The following is a 24,296-nucleotide window of genomic DNA, read 5'->3' on the forward strand; positions in this document are numbered from 1 at the left end:
TAGAGCCATACAAGTATGGCCTACACTTCTTCAGTGCCCACACAATAGCAAAGGATTCTCTTTCAATTGTTGCCCACCTTGTCTCAGGATCCTTCAGTTTTCTACTGATGAAGCAAATGGGGTTCTCCCTACCCTTCTCATCCAGTTGGCTAAGGACTGCACCCATACCTACATTAGAAGCATCTGTCTGCACAATGAAAGTTTGGTGATAGTCAGGAGCTCTCAGTACTGGTGCTTGGCAAAGAGCTTTCTTCAGGTTTTCAAAGGCCTGATTGCATTCCTCATTCCATTTGACCTTCTTAGGGAATTTTGGAGATGAGATCACATTCAGTGGAGAAGCTATGGTCCCATAGTTCTCAATGAAATTCCTGTAATACCCAGTGAGGCCTAGAAAAGCTCTCACCTGGGTTTGAGTAGTAGGTGTTGTCCAATTTTGCACAGCTTCAATCTTACTGAGCAAAGGCCTTATTTCTCCACCTCCTACCTCATGCCCAAGGTAGACCACTTTACTTTGACCAATCTGGCATTTACTTGCCTTTATGGTCAGATTGGCCTGTCCAAGAGCCTGCAAACCATAACCTAAGTGGTTCACATGTTCTTCCCAGGTTTGGCTGAATACTGCAATGTCATCCAAGTATGCCATGCAGAAGTCCTCCATCCCATTCAGAAACTGGTTCACCATCCTTTGGAATGTAGCAGGTGCATTCTACAATCCAAAAGGCATAACCTTAAATTGGTATAAGCCAACTGGGGTAGAAAATGCAGTCTTCTCCTTGGCATGGTCGGTCAGGGCTATTTGCCAATAGCCTGACGTAAGGTCAAATGTGCTGAGGAACTTGGCTGAACCAAGTCTATATACCAACTCATCTGTCCTTGGCAAAGGGTGGGCATCAGTCTTGGTGACTGTGTTAAGAGCTCTATAGTTCACACAGAATCTCAATTCTTTGGATCCTGCCTTAGGTACTAACACAACTGGGCTAGACCGTGGATCAAGCCTGGTGAAAGTGAGAACAGAGAGGCAAACTGATTTGACATGGCTTTGCACTCTTCTTGTTGCTCAGGTGTCAGATTTGTAGAGAGATTTACTCCTTCAATCTTTTCATCCAAGGGTAAGCCTCTGAGGACTCGGGTAGAGCTTTGCTCTCTTCTTCGTCTTCTGTTGAAGCTAGAAGCAAGGCTCCTACTTCAGGTCTGGAGACATACGCCTTTAGTCGGTTGGTGTGGAAGACTCTAGGAGCCTCCTTGGGATTGCCCATGTCCACCAAATAGTTCACCTCTCTAAGTTTACCCACAACCTTGAAGGGTCCCATCCATTTATCTTGCAAGGCCCTCTGCCTTGTTGGAATCATAACTAGAACTAGCTGGTCTTGAGTGAACTCAACCATGTTAGCCCTCTGGTCATGCCAATGCTTGACCAGGGCTTGTCCAGCTTTCAGGTTATCACTAGCTTCTGCCATCATTTGTGACATTCTCCTGCGGAGACCTATCACATAGTCAGTCACTCTGACTGGCTTGGGGGAAGGAGCGCTCTCCAACCCCTCCTTGATCAGGGCCAATGGACCTCCGACCGGATGGCCATAGAGAAGTTCAAAGGGAGAATAACCTACTCCCTCCTGAGGGACTTCTCTCTAAGCAAAGAGAAGACATGGCAATAGAAGGTCCCACTTTCTTTTAAGGGGACCTCTAAAGCACCTATCATGCTCTTCATGGTTCTGTTGAACCTTTCTACCAAACCATTTGTCTGAGGGTGGTCTGCGGTAGAGAACGTGTAAGTAACTCCACAGGTTTTCCACATGGCTTTCATGTAGTGGGACATACAATTTGACCCCCTGTCAGAGATTACTTCCTTAGGAAATCCAACCCTGGTAAAAATACCAAGGAGGGCCTTAGCCACAGCCTGAGCTGTAACAGTCCTCATAGGAATTGCCTCAGGGTACCTAGTAGCATGGTCTACTACAACAAGGATAAACCTGTTGCCTGAGGAGGTTGGGGGATCAAGGGGACCAACAATGTCAATCCCTACCCTCTCAAATGGGACTCCCACAACTGGGAGAGGCACTAAAGGTGCCACATTCTTGGACCCAACCTTACCAGACGTCTGGCAGGTATGGCAGCTCTTGCAAATCTTAGCTACCTCAGCCCCCATTGTTGGCCAATGAAAGTAGAGTGAGAGCCTTTCCTTGGTCTTCTTGAAACTCAAGTGACCAGCCAAAGGAATCTCATGGGCTAGTTGCAAGAAATGTTGTCTGTTTTCTTGAAGTACTACAAGCCGCTTGTAGTCCCCAGGTGCAGACTCAGTTGGTTCACTGTAGAAGAGGCCATCTTCCCAGTGCAACCTATACTTCCCAGGCTCTTGCCCATCAGCCTGAGAAGCTGCCTGTTGGCAAAGACCTTCCAGAGTTGGACATTCTCTCTGTTCCTTACTGAAGTCTGCCCTGTGGGGTCCACCTTCTGCCAGTAAAGACTGCAGCTCAGGATGGTCAACAGGATCCAGATCTCCAATGAGTTCCTGGCCTTCCACTAGCTCTTCTTCAGTGTCTAGTTCCACCATACAGGGTTGTACCTCTGTCTCAGCCAAAGCTGGAGGTAGAGTTACAGGTGTAACTTTGGACAACCTCGGGGAAGTCCTTGTTGGAAGCACTGGAGTGCTTGCTGTTGGTTGTTTCTTGGAAGTCTTGGGTTTCCCCTTTGCTTCCTTTTGTTCAGTGATAGCAAGTTATAACTCCAGTGGAGTAGGAGTGATATCTTTCTTCATCATCTCCTTGGGAGTACCTCTCATGGTTCTCTCCCTTGCAGGTCTGGTGAGCTCCTGTAACCTTTTACTAGGAGGTCTGAGGGTATGTGACACTACTCCAAGAGTGTTCAGGTCATTACCCAACAGAACCCTTCCTGGTACCTCACTTTGTATGCTGACAGGTATCTTCACAGTCATGTCATTACACTGGATGAGAACTGGTAATTGGGGAAGCATCTGCACAGGCCCTCCAGCTAACTTGGTGAGGTGTTTGGGTGCTTTAGCAACATCCTCAGCCTGGAAAAACGATTTATCCACTGCAGTTATGCTGGCCCCAGTGTCCCTAATGGCAGGGGTCTCCTGACCATTCACCTGGACACTGTCCTTATAATACTCTTTAGTATTATCTGGGATAGAGTTATAGACATCTAAATTCTGTTGTTCCCACAGACCCAGAGACACTAAAGAAACACTGGCTGAGACTTCAATGGGTTCATCAGCCAGCAGTAGAAAGTTTCCACTTGCCATTTGTACTACCTTCTCCTGAGCGAAGGCTAAGGAGACAAGCTGGACCCCTGAAGGTTTACCCTTACATCTGGGATCTCCTTTCACATGGTCAGGTGAGCCACAAACAAAGCATTTACCAAATTATTTCTGGAATGGTGGCTTGCTCTGACCTCCTTCTGGTTTACCACCAGAGGGTACACTACTCTGATTTGGTTTCTCTTGTGGTTTACCCTTATTGTTCTGTTTGGGGCCCTCTTTTGGATTGGAATTATTAGAATTCTCTTTGGAGTCCTTTTGTGGCTGCTTCCCCTCATCCTTTTTCTGAGTTACCCCAGAGTCCTTGTGAGTGGTCCTGTTGGCAACCCACAAGTCAGCAGCCTTAGCTAGTTTCCTGGAATCTAATTCCTTTGAATCAGCCAAGTGCTGTCTGAGTTCAGGAGTGCAGGCATCATAAATTGACTCCAACATTACAAGATTCTTCATCCCCTCATAAGTGTTCACCTTGTAACCCTTAATCCATCCCTCTAAGTTCTTCAAACTTTCACTCACCTAGGTAGCCCAAGGGGTACCATCATGCTTTTTGAGGGTCCTAAACCTCTTGAGGTACTGGGAAGGGGTTTTCCCAAATCTAGCTATCAAAGCTAGTTTCACACACTCATAATCCTTCTTAGCCTCCTCCCCCAACTCCATTACCACATCAGTTGCAACAGTGGGGAGCCTAGAGAACAACCAGGAAAGTAACTCATTTCCTGTAATGTTCTGGAGCCCATGATTATAGTCAAACAAGCTCAACCAGTCCAACACATCCAACTTAGGTTCATACATACCCACCAACTCCTTAGGCATCCGGGGTCTTTTGGGACTGGAACTCCTAGAGGATTCGGAGAGAGAAACACTTTCCACAGACATTTTTTTCATTTCTAGCTCATGGTTGAGCTCCATTTCTCTGAGCCTTAGTTCTTGGTGCCGTTGTTCTGTTTGAGCATTAATTCTTTTGAATTCTAATTCAAGCTTCATTTTTTCTAGTTCCATATATTGCGGATTAAGTGTGGGACCTGGTAAGGGCCCAGTAGGCACAGCTGGCAGGGCAGGTAGAGGCCCAGGGGAGACAACTCTAACATCTTCCCCCTCCTCTTCTGCTTCTGACTCAAAGTTATCAATACTAACATTCACATCAATATCATTGCTGTTATCTACAGTTGCTGGAGTGGTAGGTTCCTCTGAACCACCATCCAGACTTTGGTTTGCTAACAACCTTTCTATTAGCTCCATTTTCTTGACTTTAGTCGGGAGATTCTTATGCTTACAGAGAAATCTTAAACAATCAGCAGTTTTTGTAGCAAGGGACTCTTGACTATAACTTTCCATAGTTGACATGTTTTAGAAAATACTTCTTTTAGTGCTAAGCTTTGTGGTTAGTTGCACTAAGGTATCTTTAAGCACACTAAAATGTATACTCAATACAAATCCCACCGCTGTACACCAGTGTTAGGCAGAAATTTGTGCAGTTCCCTTAGGGACCACTGCAAGAGATTTAAGACTACAGGTATTTGGCATTAAACCCACTTGGTAGCAGTCTGTACCACACAGATTCACTTGGTAGCTGTGGCTGAGCAGTCAGACTTCCCTCAAGAAGAGTTAGGCAGTATGCAGAGTATACACAATAGGCACGGAGACACAGTAGCACAAACAAACACTGACCAGAGCTTTGGTGTAAAAGTATATAATTATATATTTACACACACACTTGTGATTTACACTAGCAAAAACGAGGTAAGGAAATTCAACACACAGTTGCTATCATATATATACAACCCTATTCACTTATTAGACAAGTCTTAGTGAGAAACACCACTTATTTTCAGACAGAGGTGAGCGCTTAACATAAGATGACACTTTAATAAGTTGTAAAGAAAGGGAGGGAAAAAGGCAGAGTTAAAGAAGCACACAAGTTTCGATACTTTTTCAAAGAACCACAGTAAGGCAGGATAGGCAGAGTTCTACTGGAGAGCAAGGAAGTCAATTGCAAGGCCCACTCTTGGAGAGAGCAAGCAGAAATTGTCCAGATTCACCAGGGGATTATGCCCAAAGAGTCTTTGTAGATTGTCCACGAGCTCAAGACCCGTTTGGACCCGCTTGGACTGCCTGACTTTGCCTGGACTTTGCTGGCCCCGCCCCCCGCTACCGGAAGTGCTCATAACCCTCTTCCGGCGCGCATCTGCGCGTGCGCATCAAGTACGCGCTCTAAGTAGCGCTGTTTGCTGGCCATCCACGCTGTCCCACGAGCTCAAGACCCGTTTGGACCCGCTTGGACTGCCTGACTTTGCCTGGACTTTGCTGGCCCCGCCCCCCGCTACCGGAAGTGCTCATAACCCTCTTCCGGCGCGCATCTGCGCGCGCGCATCAAGTACGCGCTCTAAGTAGCGCTGTTTGCTGGCCATCCACGCTGTCCCACGAGCTCAAGACCCGTTTGGACCCGCTTGGACTGCCTGACTTTGCCTGGACTTTGGTATATCTCTCTCCTGCACTATCATTGATACTATATTGTCTAACATAAGTACATGTTACTTATATATGTCTACTTTTCTATTATTCTAGCTGGCCCCGCCCCCCGCTACCGGAAGTGCTCATAACCCTCTTCCGGCGCGCATCTGCGCGCGCGCATCAAGTACGCGCTCTAAGTAGCGCTGTTTGCTGGCCATCCACGCTGTCCCACGAGCTCAAGACCCGTTTGGACCCGCTTGGACTGCCTGACTTTGCCTGGACTTTGGTATATCTCTCTCCTGCACTATCATTGATACTATATTGTCTAACATAAGTACATGTTACTTATATATGTCTACTTTTCTATTATTCTAGCTGGCCCCGCCCCCCGCTACCGGAAGTGCTCATAACCCTCTTCCGGCGCGCATCTGCGCGCGCGCATCAAGTACGCGCTCTAAGTAGCGCTGTTTGCTGGCCATCCACGCTGTCCCACGAGCTCAAGACCCGTTTGGACCCGCTTGGACTGCCTGACTTTGCCTGGACTTTGGTATATCTCTCTCCTGCACTATCATTGATACTATATTGTCTAACATAAGTACATGTTACTTATATATGTCTACTTTTCTATTATTCTAGCTGGCCCCGCCCCCCGCTACCGGAAGTGCTCATAACCCTCTTCCGGCGCGCATCTGCGCGCGCGCATCAAGTACGCGCTCTAAGTAGCGCTGTTTGCTGGCCATCCACGCTGTCCCACGAGCTCAAGACCCGTTTGGACCCGCTTGGACTGCCTGACTTTGCCTGGACTTTGGTATATCTCTCTCCTGCACTATCATTGATACTATATTGTCTAACATAAGTACATGTTACTTATATATGTCTACTTTTCTATTATTCTAGCTGGCCCCGCCCCCCGCTACCGGAAGTGCTCATAACCCTCTTCCGGCGCGCATCTGCGTGCGCGCATCAAGTACGCGCTCTAAGTAGCGCTGTTTGCTGGCCATCCACGCTGTCCCACGAGCTCAAGACCCGTTTGGACCCGCTTGGACTGCCTGACTTTGCCTGGACTTTGGTATATCTCTCTCCTGCACTATCATTGATACTATATTGTCTAACATAAGTACATGTTACTTATATATGTCTACTTTTCTATTATTCTAGCTGGCCCCGCCCCCCGCTACCGGAAGTGCTCATAACCCTCTTCCGGCGCGCATCTGCGCGCGCGCATCAAGTACGCGCTCTAAGTAGCGCTGTTTGCTGGCCATCCACGCTGTCCCACGAGCTCAAGACCCGTTTGGACCCGCTTGGACTGCCTGACTTTGCCTGGACTTTGGTATATCTCTCTCCTGCACTATCATTGATACTATATTGTCTAACATAAGTACATGTTACTTATATATGTCTACTTTTCTATTATTCTAGCTGGCCCCGCCCCCCGCTACCGGAAGTGCTCATAACCCTCTTCCGGCGCGCATCTGCGCGCGCGCATCAAGTACGCGCTCTAAGTAGCGCTGTTTGCTGTTCGCTGCTCGGCTGCGGGGTGCGGTCTCCTCCTTAGATTATAGGTTTTCTATCAGCCTCACGGCTCATTTACGCAGTTCAATACCCTCTGACTCTCTAAAGCGCTAAATTATTTCGAGCGGACCTAGTCGATTTCACGACTGCTCTCGTCCAAAATAAAAGAGAAAGTCATCCCTTTCCTGTACATTCTTTTCACTCCCATCCTTTTCGAGGTTGCTTCTGTGAAAATGGCAAATGGCTTGAGAAGCGCCAAGGGCAAATTCATCGCCCCTCCCCCGCTCTCAGTAACAACCATTGACTCACTGGTATGTCCGGGCACTCCATCCTACATTGAATTACCTGCCCCGGATGTTCGAGCGTCTTTACCAATCCTAGACCTGCCGTGTACACCTTGCCCTGTAGTACATATTGTGCAAATAAATGCACCAAAAAACCCTCTACTTCCCCTTCTTTCCTCACCTCCGACCTCTTCGGTGCCTTCAATCTCCTCCCCCTCCATCAGTCCTGAAGTACGCAAGGCTATTGATGACTTCAAAAGTTGCTCTGAATCTCCGTTGGTCACTGATTCTGATCAATGCCAATTTGATTTAACCATGGCGAAAATGGAGGCATTGGACAAGGCGGTCTGCCGCTCGATAGGCACTTTGACACCCATAGTTTTTAATTCCGTATCAAACCGTATGGTTACCCAAGTTCACGCGTTGCACGATCCCAAAACTCTTCTGGATAAGAGCGACAGTTCAGCTAATGCCATCAATAAAAAACTCTCCTTTCCGCATTCACTGTTATCTCCTGAACCCATTTCCAAAGCTATTAATGTGGAACATTTGGTACCACCTTCTCATGAATGTCAAATCCAGCACCCTTGTGAGGGGTCTCAATCCCAATACTCCCCAAATTCGTTTCCAGTGATTATCCGTATTCTGGACCTCCTGGATAAAGGTCATGATCTGACCCATCTTGCACTGAGGGAGATCAAGTCAACGCAATCACTGATCACTGCTAAGATGGATCGGATCGAGGGTTTCATTATAGCAGCTGAAATGCTAAAAAATTCCAAAAATGTATGCCCTACGGTTCATCAATCTGCCCCCATCCGGCCCACGAAAAATAAAAGTATACAGTGCTGCTTGGACCTGACCCCAGAATTGCCTGCCATTCATTCAGTAAAGCCTATAGACTCTCCCCCGTGCAAATATTACCATCCCGCTTGCGATCTGAAATCCGCCATTGAAAAAATGAACACATTACTAGCTTTATACCCCCCGGCAATTCCGCCCCCTATGATTGGCCCCGATAGCCCTACTGTTCTTCTTACAGCTCTTGAACATATGCAATCTGCACCTCCGGTTCCTGATTCCGGTGGTAATTATACTGGCTTCATGTCGCGGAGGGCTAAGAAACTCCACCAAAGAGCTGTAAAAAGAAACGCTAAAAGAAAGAAGAAGATCATCTCAAAAGACTTCAATACCTCACCTGGCTCGATTATTAGGATCGATGACAACGTACCAATAGATGAGGATCATATTGACCTTAATCAACTCTCGAAAGAAAGCCAAGATGTCCTAACTCCATCCATAATACTGGATCTGCCTGAAAGTGATGCAGCAGTTCGCCCCTGTAAAATTACTGGGCCCCACGTAGCTATACTTCCAACTATTGACTCTAGTTTGACCATTTTGGATATCACTCGAGTCGAGAAACAGCAAGCTGACCTCACTGAAACACACACCTTAAAACGAAAAACAAAAAACACTAATGCAATTTCAACCAACCCATTCTCAAACGGACAAGCACCATCACTTTTGACAGGAACTAAATCAAATCTGATTACCTATTTTCCGGTCTGTGGGAGAAACCGTACCACCCGGCTTGCCGAAATGGTAGGGCCTGATCCCCCAGCCAATTCCCTCCCCAGAACCGGTACTGAAATATGTATCCCACCCCCTGGAAACAATTTAAATGCTAATACTAGCAATACAATGAACGCTGCCAGGGACCAAGCCAATGCACTGATACCACCTTGCTTGCCTTCTGTGCTTTTAGCACTTCCACGTTCGACTGACTTGCAATCCAGCAACATTATGGGCTCATCATGTGCACTTCCTCATCTGATCAATGATCCGAATTGTTGTACTGCCTTGCACAGCAATGCTGATTTTACTAATTGTATTAGCTCTGTGAGGTCTGGTAACGGACTAGGAAAGGTAGCACTATGGGCCCCTGAATCCACCATGGTACCCTCCATTCCTCCTCCTAACATCATATCCCCCCCTCTTGCTCCGAATTGCACCTCTGACCAGAGCCTTCCAACGGGTGGCTGCATCCTTGATCCTCAAGCTACTACCATGCTATCCCATCATGCAATTTTGGACATCCTTAGGAAGGAACTTGATGAAAGATCATCGAATTCGAACCTTCCTAATGTAATCTCCCATCATGCGGCTTCCACGATCTCCCACCAGGTTCCGTTCTGTGAAATCGCCTCTGATCCCCACTCAGAATCATTCGACCAACTATCTGTTACGAATGCACCAATTATTCCGGAAAAACACCATTTAATAGGATTTGAGGGGAAAAGTGATCTACTAGGCAGAAATCGGATTAATCGTGCCTTTCTTTTGGCACTATTTGGTCGCATCCCCCAACTACGGATGTTCAAATCGGCAGACATTCTAAGAGTGTCATTAGCTACGGACAATAACTACCATGCCGCAATTTACTTAGCGTCAGAGACCGTAAAGAAATACTTATGGTCTAATAGGGATGGCATTTATGAAGAAGGCCTCATCCTAACCTCATTGGAAAATGAACAAGAGGCCAACAAATTTATCCAATTTAAGTGTCCCCTGGCTATGAGCCCCAAATTGCTTGTTCCACTACAAGCTATCAACCATCCGGCCGCTAATGATGCAATCTCTGAGCTTTTGCTCAAAATAGGCATTTCTCACAACTTGCCTTGGCTTGCCCCTATGCTTAATTCCCTCTCAAAAACTACGGACGGTTTCTCCTCTTCATAGCCATCTTTCAAAGACCTCCTTTCTTTCCAATCGTGGAACTCATGTGGATACCTTAATCTTATGAAATGGCACTCAACTCTCGACCGTTTGAGTCGTCCATCAATATTAATGTTCCAGGAGACCATGAAAACCTCCTCCTTTCTTTTGCCTGATTATGTAACGCACCACATTCCTGCTACACGTGCTCCGGTTGGTCGTCCTTCGGGCGGAATTATGATAGCCATAGACAATGCTCTTATGTTCAATTCAAAAATCGTGTGGCATGCTAATAACTTACTAGCAGTTCTACTGGAAACGAACATCCAGAATTATCCCCATTTAATTATTATGACTATGTATTGGAATCCGTCCACCCTTGAGATTGATGAGATGATTGAGATAGTTGAGAACTGTCTGGAATATGTCACTCACGAATATGAAAAGACTGAAATCATTCTAGGCGGTGACTTTAACTGTGATTGCAGAACCATCAATGAAACCGGAGATCCCACTAGAAACCTTCTCTCTAAAAATAGAGGCAATATATGGAGGTCCTTTCTGAAAGATTGGGACCTAGATCTTATTCCACCCGCCGACCTGTTGAATTGGACCACATGGTCAAGAGATGGTAAAATGTCAACTCTTGACTTTATATTTGTTAGTCATAACTTGCTCCTACGATCTTCTCCCCTAAGAATCTCCATGTTGCCTTTTAGTGACCATGCTGCGTTACTAGGTAATTTGAAACTTGATTTTTCTATTACCGGAGTTGACCATGCTACTGCATTATGTGAAGTAGATCGGCCTATGACCTCTATCAGATGGTCCACGGCTCTCTGCAAGCAATTTATTCAATTTATAAAGTCAGCCATTGCGCCTTGGCATAACTTGGATTGTATGCCTATGGATGCCCTTGAGCAGCGATATGTTGAAATAACGCACATAGCACTAACATACTTCAACAAAAAGAAAAATACTGATATCAAAGACTGTCATTCTTTTGATCCGCTGTGTAAAGTACAGAAGCGGGAAAAAAACAAGGCTCTTAGGGCCTTGAAAAAACTTCCAGACCTGTCGCAGGAACAATATCTTTCGCGGCGCAAATCCATTCTGTCGAATTACAAATATAGCTTGAAGCAGTTAAGGCTCATAAGGCATAACGAAATAAATTGTAAACTCATCAGAGCCATCTCTGTTCATGACACCCGTATTATATGGCGAACGATTAAGAGCAATTCTTCGCAAGTATCACTTTCTATGCCGAATGTCATATCGGAATCTACTTGGTATAAGTATATCTGGCACAAATTCCGGATTCCGGTGCAATTTGCGAATATCTCGACACCGCTAATAAGATATCAAGATCTGCCGCGGTTGGGCTGGTCCATCGCTGACATTAAATGGGCGATTTCCAAACTCAGTTACTCTAAATCATCCGGTCCCGACGGCCTACCTCCATGCCTCTATAAAGAAGATCCGGACCTGTGGGCCGGTATTCTCAATACCAAGTTTCAGTCCATTTTTAACACAGGAATTATTCCAGCTTCATGGCTAACTGCCAACATCATTCCGATCTTTAAGAAAGGAGATGCTGCGCTGCCACAAAACTATCGTCCCATTGCCTTAATTGACACTGCGGCGAAACTATTCGCCTCTCTCCTTCTTCATGACTTAGAAAAGTACATTGGGGCACTAGGACTATATTCCAAATACCAAACTGGATTTAGAAAAGGCATGTCCACCGCGTTAAATGCTATGGTAATGGCATTCACGATCGCAGAAGCCAAAAAACCAACATCTAACCCGGTCTACATCGCTCTTATCGACATGTCCTCAGCTTTCGACACAGTGATCCGTAATATATTATGGACTAAGTTGACCAAAATGGGAATTCCGTCTATTCTCATCTATTGGTTTAAAGCCTTACACACTAACACTTCTTACAGAATCAAGCTTACTTCAGAGGGACGCGTTTCTAAAGATATCAGTACAGAGGTGGGTTTGAAGCAAGGTTGCAATCTTGCTGCTACCTTCTTTAACCTATACCTCTCTGATCTTGATAAAGGTTGGGATGAAAAAAATCTCTTCTCTGCTAAAATCGGCTTGATCCACCTTAAGTGGCTCGCCTTTGCAGACAATATCATCTTATTTGATCCCACCCCGTCAGGTCTCCAACTTAAACTACGTCTATTTGAAGAATTCGCACTAGCACACAACCTGATGCCTAATCCTGCTAAAACAGCAGTAATGCAATTTGGTGTACAGAAACGAACTGGCAAATCACAGTGGCATCTCATGCAGATCCCCATCTCAGTCATTAGAGAAACGATCTACTTGGGATACTACTTAACAGAGAAAAATTCCATCTCAATGTGGCATGATGTTCTCAGCAAAAAGATCAGACCCTTGATATCACAATCCAAAGTAATCTATGCAAAATACTGCAAATTTTCATTAATTCCCCTCATCGAGTTCTTTACTTTGAAAATTGAAAGCGTAATCCTGTATTCTCTTGACATATGTATGGGTGAAATGGGCCCAATTTTGGACCAACTGCAGGGTACTGCCCTGAAACGTGCCATGTCGCTTCCGATGTCCCTCCCCAATGCGATCTTGAGGCATGAATTGGGTCTAGTAGCACTGTCTACTCGTTGGAAATGGCGACTCCTAACCAATTTTGCTAAGATCAGGCATCCCACAGCGAACTCCCTATATGCCGAGTTGAATCATACCATTACGTTGTCACCTACGTCTTCCATGGCTCTCTATGTGTCAAAAATGGTTGGTATACTCAAGACGGCTAACATTACCGTGGACGATGTCTATCATAGACCGGGCTATGCTAAAAAAAAACTTTTTGAACTTGATTGGTGCACAACCCTTGATAAAATGGGATCGTACTATCTTTACAAGGAATACCAATTATTCGCACGTAAACGTATCCCTAGACACGACTACATTGTGCTTTTTCCTTGTAACTCCACGCGGAGGACGTATCTCTGGTTCAAACTCAATTTGTTTCATACTAAAGAAAGAGTAGTAAAATGGATCGGTCACAAGCTGTATGCCTCCAGTCCGCACTGCAGATTTCCCATGTGTACCGAACCCACTGAAACATTAAAACATCTGGTTTTAAATTGTCCCCATTTTAGGAATCAAAGATCGTTATTATTGATGGAATTTGTAAACATTAATTTTATTGACTGCCTACCTTTTCTTTGGGACAGAATGATGCGAGGTAACCATAAACCGTTGATATATGCTGTAACGAAATTATGTAAAGTGATTGCAAGAGAATTGGAAAAAGACTGTTACACGAATATCTCTTGAATCACTTATTTTAACTCTCTTCTTCCTTGTAAATTAGTATGAAATTGAGGATGTATGTACATTTGAGCGTATAGATAACCCCATTGTGTATTCCTTTGTTTTTTATGTGTTTTTCATTATGTTATAGGAATTAATGGGTTTTAAACTTTTACTTGTATGATGTCTTTTTAGGTCTATGCATTGTAAGACTTCACGTTTGTAGGCATTTGCTGTAATGCCCTTTTTATTATATCTTCTTTGTAAAGTCTCTCTTACTTGTTAAGAGAGTCAAACACAAATAAAATTTAAAAAAAAAAAAAAAAAGATAGTTCGCAAAAAAAGGATGACATTAAAGATAGGAAATGTTAGCTAGCTTGCCCCAGGCCAGCCCAGGTTAGAAAGTCGAGGCTTTACTGCCACCCCGAACGATCTGTCGTAAGGGAAGCCAGGCGGGACACAGTACCTTAAGTGTGAAGGAAGCTCCAGCGGGGGCAGTTGTTCCTGGCAGCAGGTGCAAGTCAGTGTTTCGTCCAGAGGAAGAAGAGGTCTCGCCGTGGAGGAAAGATGCAGGTCGTTGCACTGCCAGGGAAGAAACCAGCCGCGGAGTCCTCCGGTTAAAAGGCACTACCCGTCTCTTTGCAGTAGTGGTAAACCGTGGTATTTCGGTTGCCGGGGTGTTTGGCACGGGCAAGGCGGCCACGAGATGCTCCAGAAAGGTGAAAAGAATGCAAAACTGGTTATCCCCTCCAGTCAAAGGAAGAAGATTCTCCGGACTGGAGATCTCCTCTGTCGTCAGGAAAAGTGGTGAGACGGTTCAGCAGGGTTCCACCGGTGGTGTCGTCGTTGCAGGTCGGCTCAGCTTCTCCCTCCTTGGATTCTTAGGTCCTGTGGCGACTTCTGAAGTTCCAGTCCCCAAAGCCCTGCTTTTATGCAGCACGCTCCTATTCACTCAGCCTAGCTGTCAATCAAACATGCTAAGTGGTGAGCCGGCCGGCTCACCACTTGGACCAATCACACAAGAGTGCGACTTGAGTTACCAAGGTAACTCAGTCCAGGGTGCCTAAACCCCCTCCCACACCCCCTGTGGTACCCAGACAGAGTGGCACCACTTTTGGAGGCTTCTATGGAGAAGCCTGCCAAAAAGTGGAACAAAGGGCTCGACTTGGGTTGGAGTCACAGAAGAGAACACAAACGCCATTTTAGAATCGAGTTCTGGCAAAAAATACCAACCGGTGAATTAATATTAAATAAATAAACCGGCGGTATGTTCGAGGCTATAAGAATTAAATAATTAAAGTTGGTAGCCTGGAACAATGGGAAAATCCCATAGAGATATATTCGCGGTCGAATATAAAAAGTAGTATCCACTGCCACCAGCCAAAACTCGATCAGGGGGGACGGAGACGTGCCCCCTCGAACAACAGACCCCGGGGCAATCGAATTGCCCCGACCAGTACATCCACAATATGATGGTTTGTACTGGTTTCTGTTCATAATTTGGGACTAGTAAAGCCAATGGTGACTTTACATGCCCTGGGAGACAGTAGTCAGTCCCAGGGTATGGAGTCTATGTTGGGGGGTTGCTACGACACCCCTGGGTTACGGCACGGAGGGTGCTGTGTAACCCACATCAAAAAAACACATGAGACCCTATGGAGTAAAAGACCCCATAGCCCATAAAACACATGGGCCCTCATTACGACCCTGGCGGAAAGTGACTGACCGGACCGCCACAGCGTAAATAGCGTTTCCGCCATTGCACGAAGGAGCAAAGTGCGGCCCATTCCGACCCATCGGGCACGAGCACCACGGCATGGCGGAAGTGCAAAGTCCGCGATGGCGGAAACGACCCCAAAACGGCCCACACCGCCGCCGTACGGCGCCCTAGGTGCAATACCGCCACCCATCACAGCGGACACCGCAGTGTGCGCCTACCGGAAAGTACGGTGACCGGAAATATACGGAAACGGAAGTTAAAACATGGGCCCGGAACGGGAAACATCCCGCCGTACACCTATAAAACCACTAAAACCACACAACCACTAAAATCACTACCCTGAGACACACCCCAACCCGTCATCCACCCTAGCGAAACCAAGAAAAATGGGAAAAGTAGCGAAGAAAGCGTGCGACCGCAAGCGGCAGGTCCACTTCTCCCGTGAGGAACTCACCGTGCTAACAGAGACCCTCCAGGAGAATGCTGCCGTCGTCTTCTGCACGCAAATGACCAGGACGGCACTTGCAAACAAGAAGGCCATATGGGCTCTGGTGGCACAGCAGGTAAGTGCGGTGGGGACTGCACCCCGCACCCCACAGCAATGCCGTAAGCGATGGGACGACCTGCGGATACGCGTCCGCAGCATACTCTCTGCCAACCGCAACATCGCCACAGCCACCGGGGGAGGTCCTGAATCACCCATCAAGTTGACCCCCTGGGAAGAAATCTGTGCCTCCACCATCGGAATGGAGAGCATAGAGGGAGTCGGAGGGATGGAGAAAGGAGTGCAGACATCCGAAGATTCAGGTAGGTGGGCCAAATAAAACAATGCCAAATCCACAAAGTCCATCCATGTGAAGTACCATGCGTCCACATAGTGCAACAGAAACACATGTCCAGGAGAACGTCCACACACATCGGCCTGATAGCGCACGTTAAAACCCACAATAAATACATAAATAATTAAAAACCCCTAAAACACGCACTACACGTGCAGCAGGCACACCCTAACTGCAGGCTGCCAAACAACTGCACCCTCACTCCACACACAAATGAAAGCACCTCCAAGGCCCCGACCCAAATCACCCTCAGGTACCACCCCAATGCATGTGATACAATGCCATTCCAATTCCCACAGACCCATCAATAACCCTCGCCCTCCTTTACTCCACCACAGGGTCCGATCCAAACGACGAGCTTCAGGACACCCCTACCAGCACACCTGCAAAGAGGGCCAAGACCAACGGCCAAAGACCCTCCACCTCAGCTGCACGCATCAAGACACGGCAGCAGCACAAATCAGGTGGCAGCACAGAGGAGGGAACATCAACAGGCACCCCAGCAGACAGCATGCCCACAACACCACCACCACAGGTCCCCCCAACGGATGCCACAGAAGGCACTGCCTCTGGTGGCAGCAGCACCATAGGTGACACCCCATTGATGGCAGCATGCTCCGACACAGAAGACGGGGATGTCGAAGTCAGATCCATCCATGACCTGTCCCAATCCCCCTGTCTGTCCCATCCCGTACAACATGAGGATACCACGCAGGGGCACCCACAAGACGACGACTGGCCATCCCCCACAAGCCCTGTGGCAAGGCAACATGAGGACAACAGCCCCTCTGTGACACCCCCGCAAATGGCCATGGCCCAGCAGAGGCAACAGTCCCTCGACCAGTTAATCGTGCAACAGCAGCAACTGGCCACGCTCCTCAAGGACCATGCCGATGAATGTGGGGGCACTAAGGCAGACATAGAAACATCAACTGAGACACTTAGGGCAGAAATGGAGAGAGGTACAGAGACACTAAGGGCACAAATGGAGAGTAGCACCGAGAGCCTGGGAGTCCAAATGGAGAGAAGCACCGAGAGCCTGAGGGGGGAACTGCATGCGACGTCCAAGGACGTATGTGCCGAACTTGCCGCAGTGCGCCGTGTGCTCACTGAGCTCTCGCAAACCCTTAGGGACATGCATGGACGTGAGCAGGCAGAGACATCATCCGTTGCAAGTTCCGTCCAGGGCAGCCCCCAACGTAGATCTGGGAGGAACCTGCGCTCCACAGGCAGGGGTGCCCCTGATACCCGCAGAGGGGGCTTGCAATAGCGACTGCCCACTGACAATGAGCATCTTTGGACACTGGTGTTCGGGGGGGAGGTAGGAGGGTGGAGGGGGTGTGTTGGGCTCACTTGGGTGGCGGGTCGATAGGGTGTACAACATGATATCACATATGCCATAAAAAGTGCACGATCAACCAATGAGATGTGTGGACATTGATCTTTGTGTACTAGGCCATCATAGGCGTACAGTCCATATTGTGCATGTCCCAGACACACACAGTGCCACGAGTCCCGTGTCCATGTATCAGCCACCAGGCGTGAGTGCTAGAAGCATACATCAATGAGATGCTGACGAATGTCATGGCCCTCCGGTGCCTCGCAGACTCCTTGAGGTGCTGCCACATCCCCACCCTCATCATGACCATCATCAGGTGCTTGCAGTTCTGCGTCAGGGGGCATGGGCACATTTCTACGTACGCACATGTTGTGGAGCATGACACATGCCATCACCATCTTTGCAACCTTCACATGGCGGTACAGGAGTGCCCCGCCAGACCTGCTGAGGCAGCGGAAACGACCCTTCAGTAGGCCGAATGCCTGTTCAATGACTACACGGGTACGTGAGTGGGCATGGTTGTAGTCCTCCTCATGCTGGTCCCGTGGGTTCCGGACTGGTGTGAGGAGCCATCTCTTCAGTGGATATCCAGCATCACCTGTATGTGGACGAGAAACGTATGATGTGGAATGCCATTGCTACGTACGCACCCCCCCCCCCTTCCTGCCAGGTCATTGCCGAATCACATACCCCACATTATCATGCATGTAATGAGACTCACCGAGTAGCCAGGATCTGTTCCCTGCGTGTCGCTCCATGTAGCATGGTATTGTAGAGTTCCTCAAGACCATAGAATCATGGGTTGATCCAGGGAATCTGGCACAACAATGTGTAATGATCCTGTTGGAGTCACACACCATTTGTACATTCAGAGAATGAAATTGTTTTCGGTTGCGGTACTGGGCCTCCATGGCATGTGGGACGACCAATTCCACATGGGTGCAGTCGATGGCACCAATGCAACCCGGTATGCCGGCAAGTGCATGGAATCCCACTTTTGTGTTGGTAATTTCCTGCTCCGAGCGTGGTAGGGAGATGTAGTCGTCTGCGTGCTGCAGGAGGGCATCGAGCACTTGCAATAGTGTCCGTGAGAACAGTGGCTGAGAAATGCCATGCAACTGTCCGACTGTGTGCTGGTAGGTGCCTGTGGCCAGGAAGTGGAGTACAGACACCACCTTCAGTAGGGGTGGGATGGCGGTTGGGCTATCTATCATGCTGACAAGGTCAGCCTGTGTCATGTCCACAATGGCGGCTATGGTGTCCCGGTCCAGACGGTAGAGGGTGTGGATCTGCTCATCAGTGAGGTTGAACGGATGTGCTCGGAGGCGTGGGATTGCGGGCTGCCTGCGTGGTGGTAGTGGCTGTGCTGGCGGCCCTTGCTGGCCCTGCCTTGGCCTCCTCCTCCTCCTGCGTCTCCTCCGTGAGGCCGGTTGTAGTTGGTGTTCGTCTTCTTCTTGGAGTTGGAGTACTTGCAGTGCTATCATGTCCCCCAGGGCCAACATCGCGAGTCCTGCCGGTAGCATTTCGGTGTGGTTGTGGGAGGAGACTGGCTGTGCAATTTATGTGTTTTCAGGCTGAATGGCCTCCACCTGTGGTGATTCATTCCACCTGTGCAAACTGCTCTCCCCTTTGGCCGAGCACGTCCCGCGCACAACGCTGCAATTCGTGGAATGGCATCTTGCTATTGCAATCATGTATTTGTACCCGATGGCCGTGTAACATTGGTTGATATGTTCATTCTGCTGTGGTCCCATTGTTTCACATACTATCTGTGCAGTCGCGAACAGACTTGTGAAGGGTCAGTGGAACGTAGTACTCGAGTAACGGTGGGCCCTCATGCATCACTGTACCGAGTTGCAACGACGGGCGGGGCGTCCCATTCGTGGGTGAAGGCAGTTGCCATTTTCACACACAGCCGCACTCGATGGATTAATTAGTGTTTTCAAACGGCCACAGATGCCTCTTCGACGTGATGTTGCAAATGAGGAATTCGAAGGGCGGCGCTTTCGGTTTTCAGCTAGCGGCGAGGAAATGCCCACAGGTCTGACTGCAAATATAACGTACTATTGTTCAATGTCCTTGAGACAGGGGCCATGGCGAGGATGCAATGATTGATATGAATGGTTTGGGATGCGCAATAGCGACGTGGGCGACTAGGCCGGACGTTCCCAAATACATGTTACTTCACTACACTGGAATTACGGGCTGGGGCACTGTGGATTTTGCAGGCTGCATAACGCACAGACTCAATGGATATTTCTAATGTTATGTGAGTAAATATTCAGGCGTTTTAATCCCGGGATGAGGGAATGATGAATGGATGCATGGGCAGGTGATTTGATACAGAGTTTGCCATGTACAGGGCTTCTTGGGATCTATCCGCCTCCCCTACGCTATGTGATGCAGGGCTGCCATAGTGGGACCATCGTCTATCTGGCCTTGTTGAGCCCTCCCTGTCTCGACGCGCCCTCAGACACTTGTGTCCATGCACGTTACCAATCCCATCAGATGGTTTCTGTTTTCACAGGCGCATGCACAGGTACACTCGTTTGTGATGGTGTTTACACCTCGATATAGATAGTTATGAGTCGCAAGTGGTTTTTGGGTGGTGATGGACCTTTGGAGTGGGCTAGCATGCATATGGCTGTGGATTTAGTGTGATCATTGCAGTGAGTTGTTGGAATGTAGTACTGATGGCCATTCTGTTCTTTTTCTTTTCTTTTGGTTGACAGGTATCTCCTCCCCTTTTGCCACTGCCATCTGTATGCCACTCCTGCAGATGGGTTTTACTCCCGACACCTGCTGCTTCGTGTTAATCAGTGGAGCAGCATTACGATCTTATGGGACGATCGCCAATGGGCCACATGCCCTTACGCAGTACTGGTGGCTTGGAGCAACATTTCGGCCTTTCAGCTGGACTAGTGCCTCCCCATTGGGACGGCCCTGCGGTTCTGTGCGCTTCCATGTTGCCTTTTCGTACGTGAATGTGGCTCTGTGTACCATGAGGGAACAGGGCGTCACACAAGTAGTGGCTGGTCATTTCTTGCGGATGCAGCCCACAATGGTGAAATGTGTTTTGGAGTTCATGGCCTGATGGCTGTATGGGCTTGGTGATTTTGATGTGCATTAAATTTCTATTCTGATTTGGCCCGTGTAGCGTTCTTCTTTGCAAGTGATGTGGCATATTCCTATTTGGGGAGCGATGTATTGTGAGGAGATCTGCATTGGGTTCCAGCTTCGGAGTTTAGTTGCGTGGTACTGTACTGGGCGCGTTTGCCTACGAAGCCCAGTGAGGTCAGGGATGGGGGCTGCCAATATGACTGTTTGAATGTTGTCATGCTCAGGGGCGGGGGATTGGGTTTTGTGTAACAGATGCCGGTCAGCCAGGTGGACTGGTGGAATGATGTGATTTTCGGAATATTGCTGGTCACAGGTGCCTGTGTTTGCGTGCGTTTCTTGGTGAGGGACTGTGGTCATGTCCATTGGGATGGCTTCTGTATTCGTGCCATCTGTGCCCTGCAGCTCCCATTGGCCCCTGTTGTGTTTCTTTTGTTCGTTGGCATGCATGGGTGACTTGTACATTTCACTGGTTGCATTGTGACTTCATTGCACCTACGGGGAGTTGTACTTTGTGGGCAGGGAGCGGTGTACAGGCACTCAGTGGGGCCGTTTACGGTTGATTCGCGATGCCGTACTTCTCACCATGGCGGAATGGTACATTCCGCCATGCTTGATGGCGTTAGGTACATGTCCGCTAGGGTCGGAATTGGCGTACCCTTGCGCCATGGTGGTGTTTACGGTTTGGCATGGCGCGCGCGCGCGTGCTTGGTGCAGTTAGCGTTGGCGTTCACTACGGTGTCGCTAATGGCATCGTACTTTGCGGTGACGGGTCATAGTCGCACCGAGCGCTATTCGATGGCGGTATTGCATTTCCGCCATCGTTTTCCGAATTCCGCCAGGGTCGTAATGAGGGCCCATGGAAAGTTAAAGGAACACCTCAAATCATGCCTAAGAGTGGGAGCAAAAGAATCTCACTCTTAGCAGGAGAGAAAAAAATAAACCCCAAAAATCCAGCGAAGCTGCTGGGGGACTCACTAGGCTTGGGAAATTAGCCTTACAGAGAATTCTCCCCAACAGTTAATAAAACAGTGACCTTTGCCATCTTCCTAAATTGGTTTGATTATTGGACTTGGAATTATTCTGTGAACCCCATCCATTACATGCACGGTTCTAAAAAACCATAAGTTCAGCTTTCCCTTATTTCTATTCAATATTTCAGTATGAAGGGGCCCTCACAGTCACCTCTAGTGTGTGTGTGTGATAGAGAAAGAGAGAGAGAGAGAGAGAGAGAGAGAGAGAGAGAGAGAGAGAGAGAGATGGGTGCCTTCCAGCATGTCTGGATGTGTGTGTGTGTGTGTGTGTGTGTGTATCAATGTACGGTGCAGGTAACTGCATGTGGGTGTGTGTGTGTCTTGTGTCTGTCTGTGTGTACATTGGCATATGTCCATGAGCCTGTATGCAGGATGGTGAGGTCAGAAAGTGTGACCCTGGCAAGACCAATGTACTGCATCATAAAAGTAATTAAAAGAGGAATATATGCTGGAGAAAACAGCATCAGAATTAGAATACTCGTAATGATGACATATATTGGGGGCACAATATAATAACCAAAGAGTTTTGCCTTTACATGAACTAAAGCTGGTTGAAAAAAGGAAAAGACCAACAAATGATAGTAAAAATGTAGTCTTCTTAACTTTAGAAATGATGTTTGTTTTGTCGGTATCAGTCATTGAGTATTGTGATTCCTGATAAAACTCTTACATTTATCATTAACATATGAGAAAGGATGTAATCAATAACATTCAAAAACTGTCGCCACCTTAGTCCACAAGACAATTCTTGAAACTACACCTGTACACAGCAATCGATACCTGAATGTGAATATACTCCTGGCATGTCACATACATACTCCGGAGCAATCACGCGCTGTGATATTGTACCTTCATCCTCAATGAAGAAACATGAAACAGACACTTACCTGGGAACTGCTCAGCGATTTGATGAATTAACGTGAACACAGACCAAGCTTCCTGTTCAGGCAAATCATGAAACAGTTCATGGGTTAATGGAGCATTGACCAAATCAATGCACTGGGCGTCAGTCAATGACTTCCATAAAGCAACACTTAGGACATTAGACTTGGTCAACATGTACACTGCTACGGTGTACAAACATTGTGTGCTTCATCGGGACCAAAAGTGCAGTACTGATGACATCAGTGACATCAGTGATAATGAGGATGTAGAGTGGAGACACCAGGGTCTTGTAAGTGTTTTTCAGAAGCAATATTTACAAGCACTGTGAGCACCCGCATCACACACATGCACTTTATGCTGGTAGTTCTGGCATATATTGTGGGCACCAGCATCACACACATGCACTTTATGCTGGTACTTCTGGTATATATTGTGGGCACCCGTATCACACACATGCACTTTATGCTGGTAGTTCTGGCATATATTGTGGGCACCAGCATCACACACATGCACTTTATGCTGGTAGTTCTGGCATATATTGTGGGCACCAGCATCACACACATGCACTTTATGCTGGTAGTTCTGGCATATATTGTGGGCACCAGCATCACACACATGCACTTTATGCTGGTACTTCTGGTATATATTGTGGGCACCAGCATCACACACATGCACTTTATGCTGGTACTTCTGGTATATATTGTGGGCACCCGTATCACACACATGCACTTTATGCTGGTAGTTCTGGCATATATTGTGGGCACCCGCATCACACACATGCACTTTATGCTGGTAGTTCTGGCATATATTGTGGGCACCAGCATCACACAAATGCACTTTATGCTGGTAGTTCTGGCATATATTGTGGGCACCAGCATCACACACATGCACTTTATGCTGGTAGTTCTGGCATATATTGTGGGCACCAGCATCACACACATGCACTTTATGCTGGTAGTTCTGGCATATATTGTGGGCACCAGCATCACACACATGCACTTTATGCTGGTACTTCTGGCATATATTGTGGGCACCAGCATCACACACATGCACTTTATGCTGGTACTTCTGGTATATATTGTGGGCACCCGTATCACACACATGCACTTTATGCTGGTAGTTCTGGCATATATTGTGGGCACCCGCATCACACACATGCACTTTATGCTGGTAGTTCTGGCATATATTGTGGGCACCCGCATCACACACATGCACTTTATGCTGGTAGTTCTGACATATATTGTGGGCACCCGCATCACACACATGCACTTTATGCTGGTAGTTCTGGCATATATTGTGGGCACCAGCATCACACACATGCACTTTATGCTGGTAGTTCTGGCATATATTGTGGGCACCAGCATCACACACATGCACTTTATGCTGGTAGTTCTGGGATATATTGTGGGGACCAGCATCACACACATGCACTTTATGCTGGTAGTTCTGGCATATATTGTGGGCACCAGCATCACACACATGCACTTTATGCTGGTAGTTCTGGCATATATTGTGGGCACCAGCATCACACACATGCACTTTATGCTGGTAGTTCTGGCATATATTGTGGGCACCAGCATCACACACATGCACTTTATGCTGGTAGTTCTGTCATATATTGTGGGCACCAGCATCACACACATGCACTTTATGCTGGTAGTTCTGGCATATATTGTGGGCACCAGCATCACACACATGCACTTTATGCTGGTAGTTCTGGCATATATTGTGGGCACCAGCATCACACACATGCACTCTATGCTGCTAGTTAATTAAATGATTGTAAGACTGGGATTGTCTAATTTGGTGGAGTA

Source organism: Ambystoma mexicanum, chromosome 5p (assembly GCF_040938575.1).
Source record: "Ambystoma mexicanum isolate Mex_15411 chromosome 5p, UKY_AmexF1_1, whole genome shotgun sequence".
In the NCBI taxonomy this organism is placed as follows: domain Eukaryota; kingdom Metazoa; phylum Chordata; class Amphibia; order Caudata; family Ambystomatidae; genus Ambystoma; species Ambystoma mexicanum.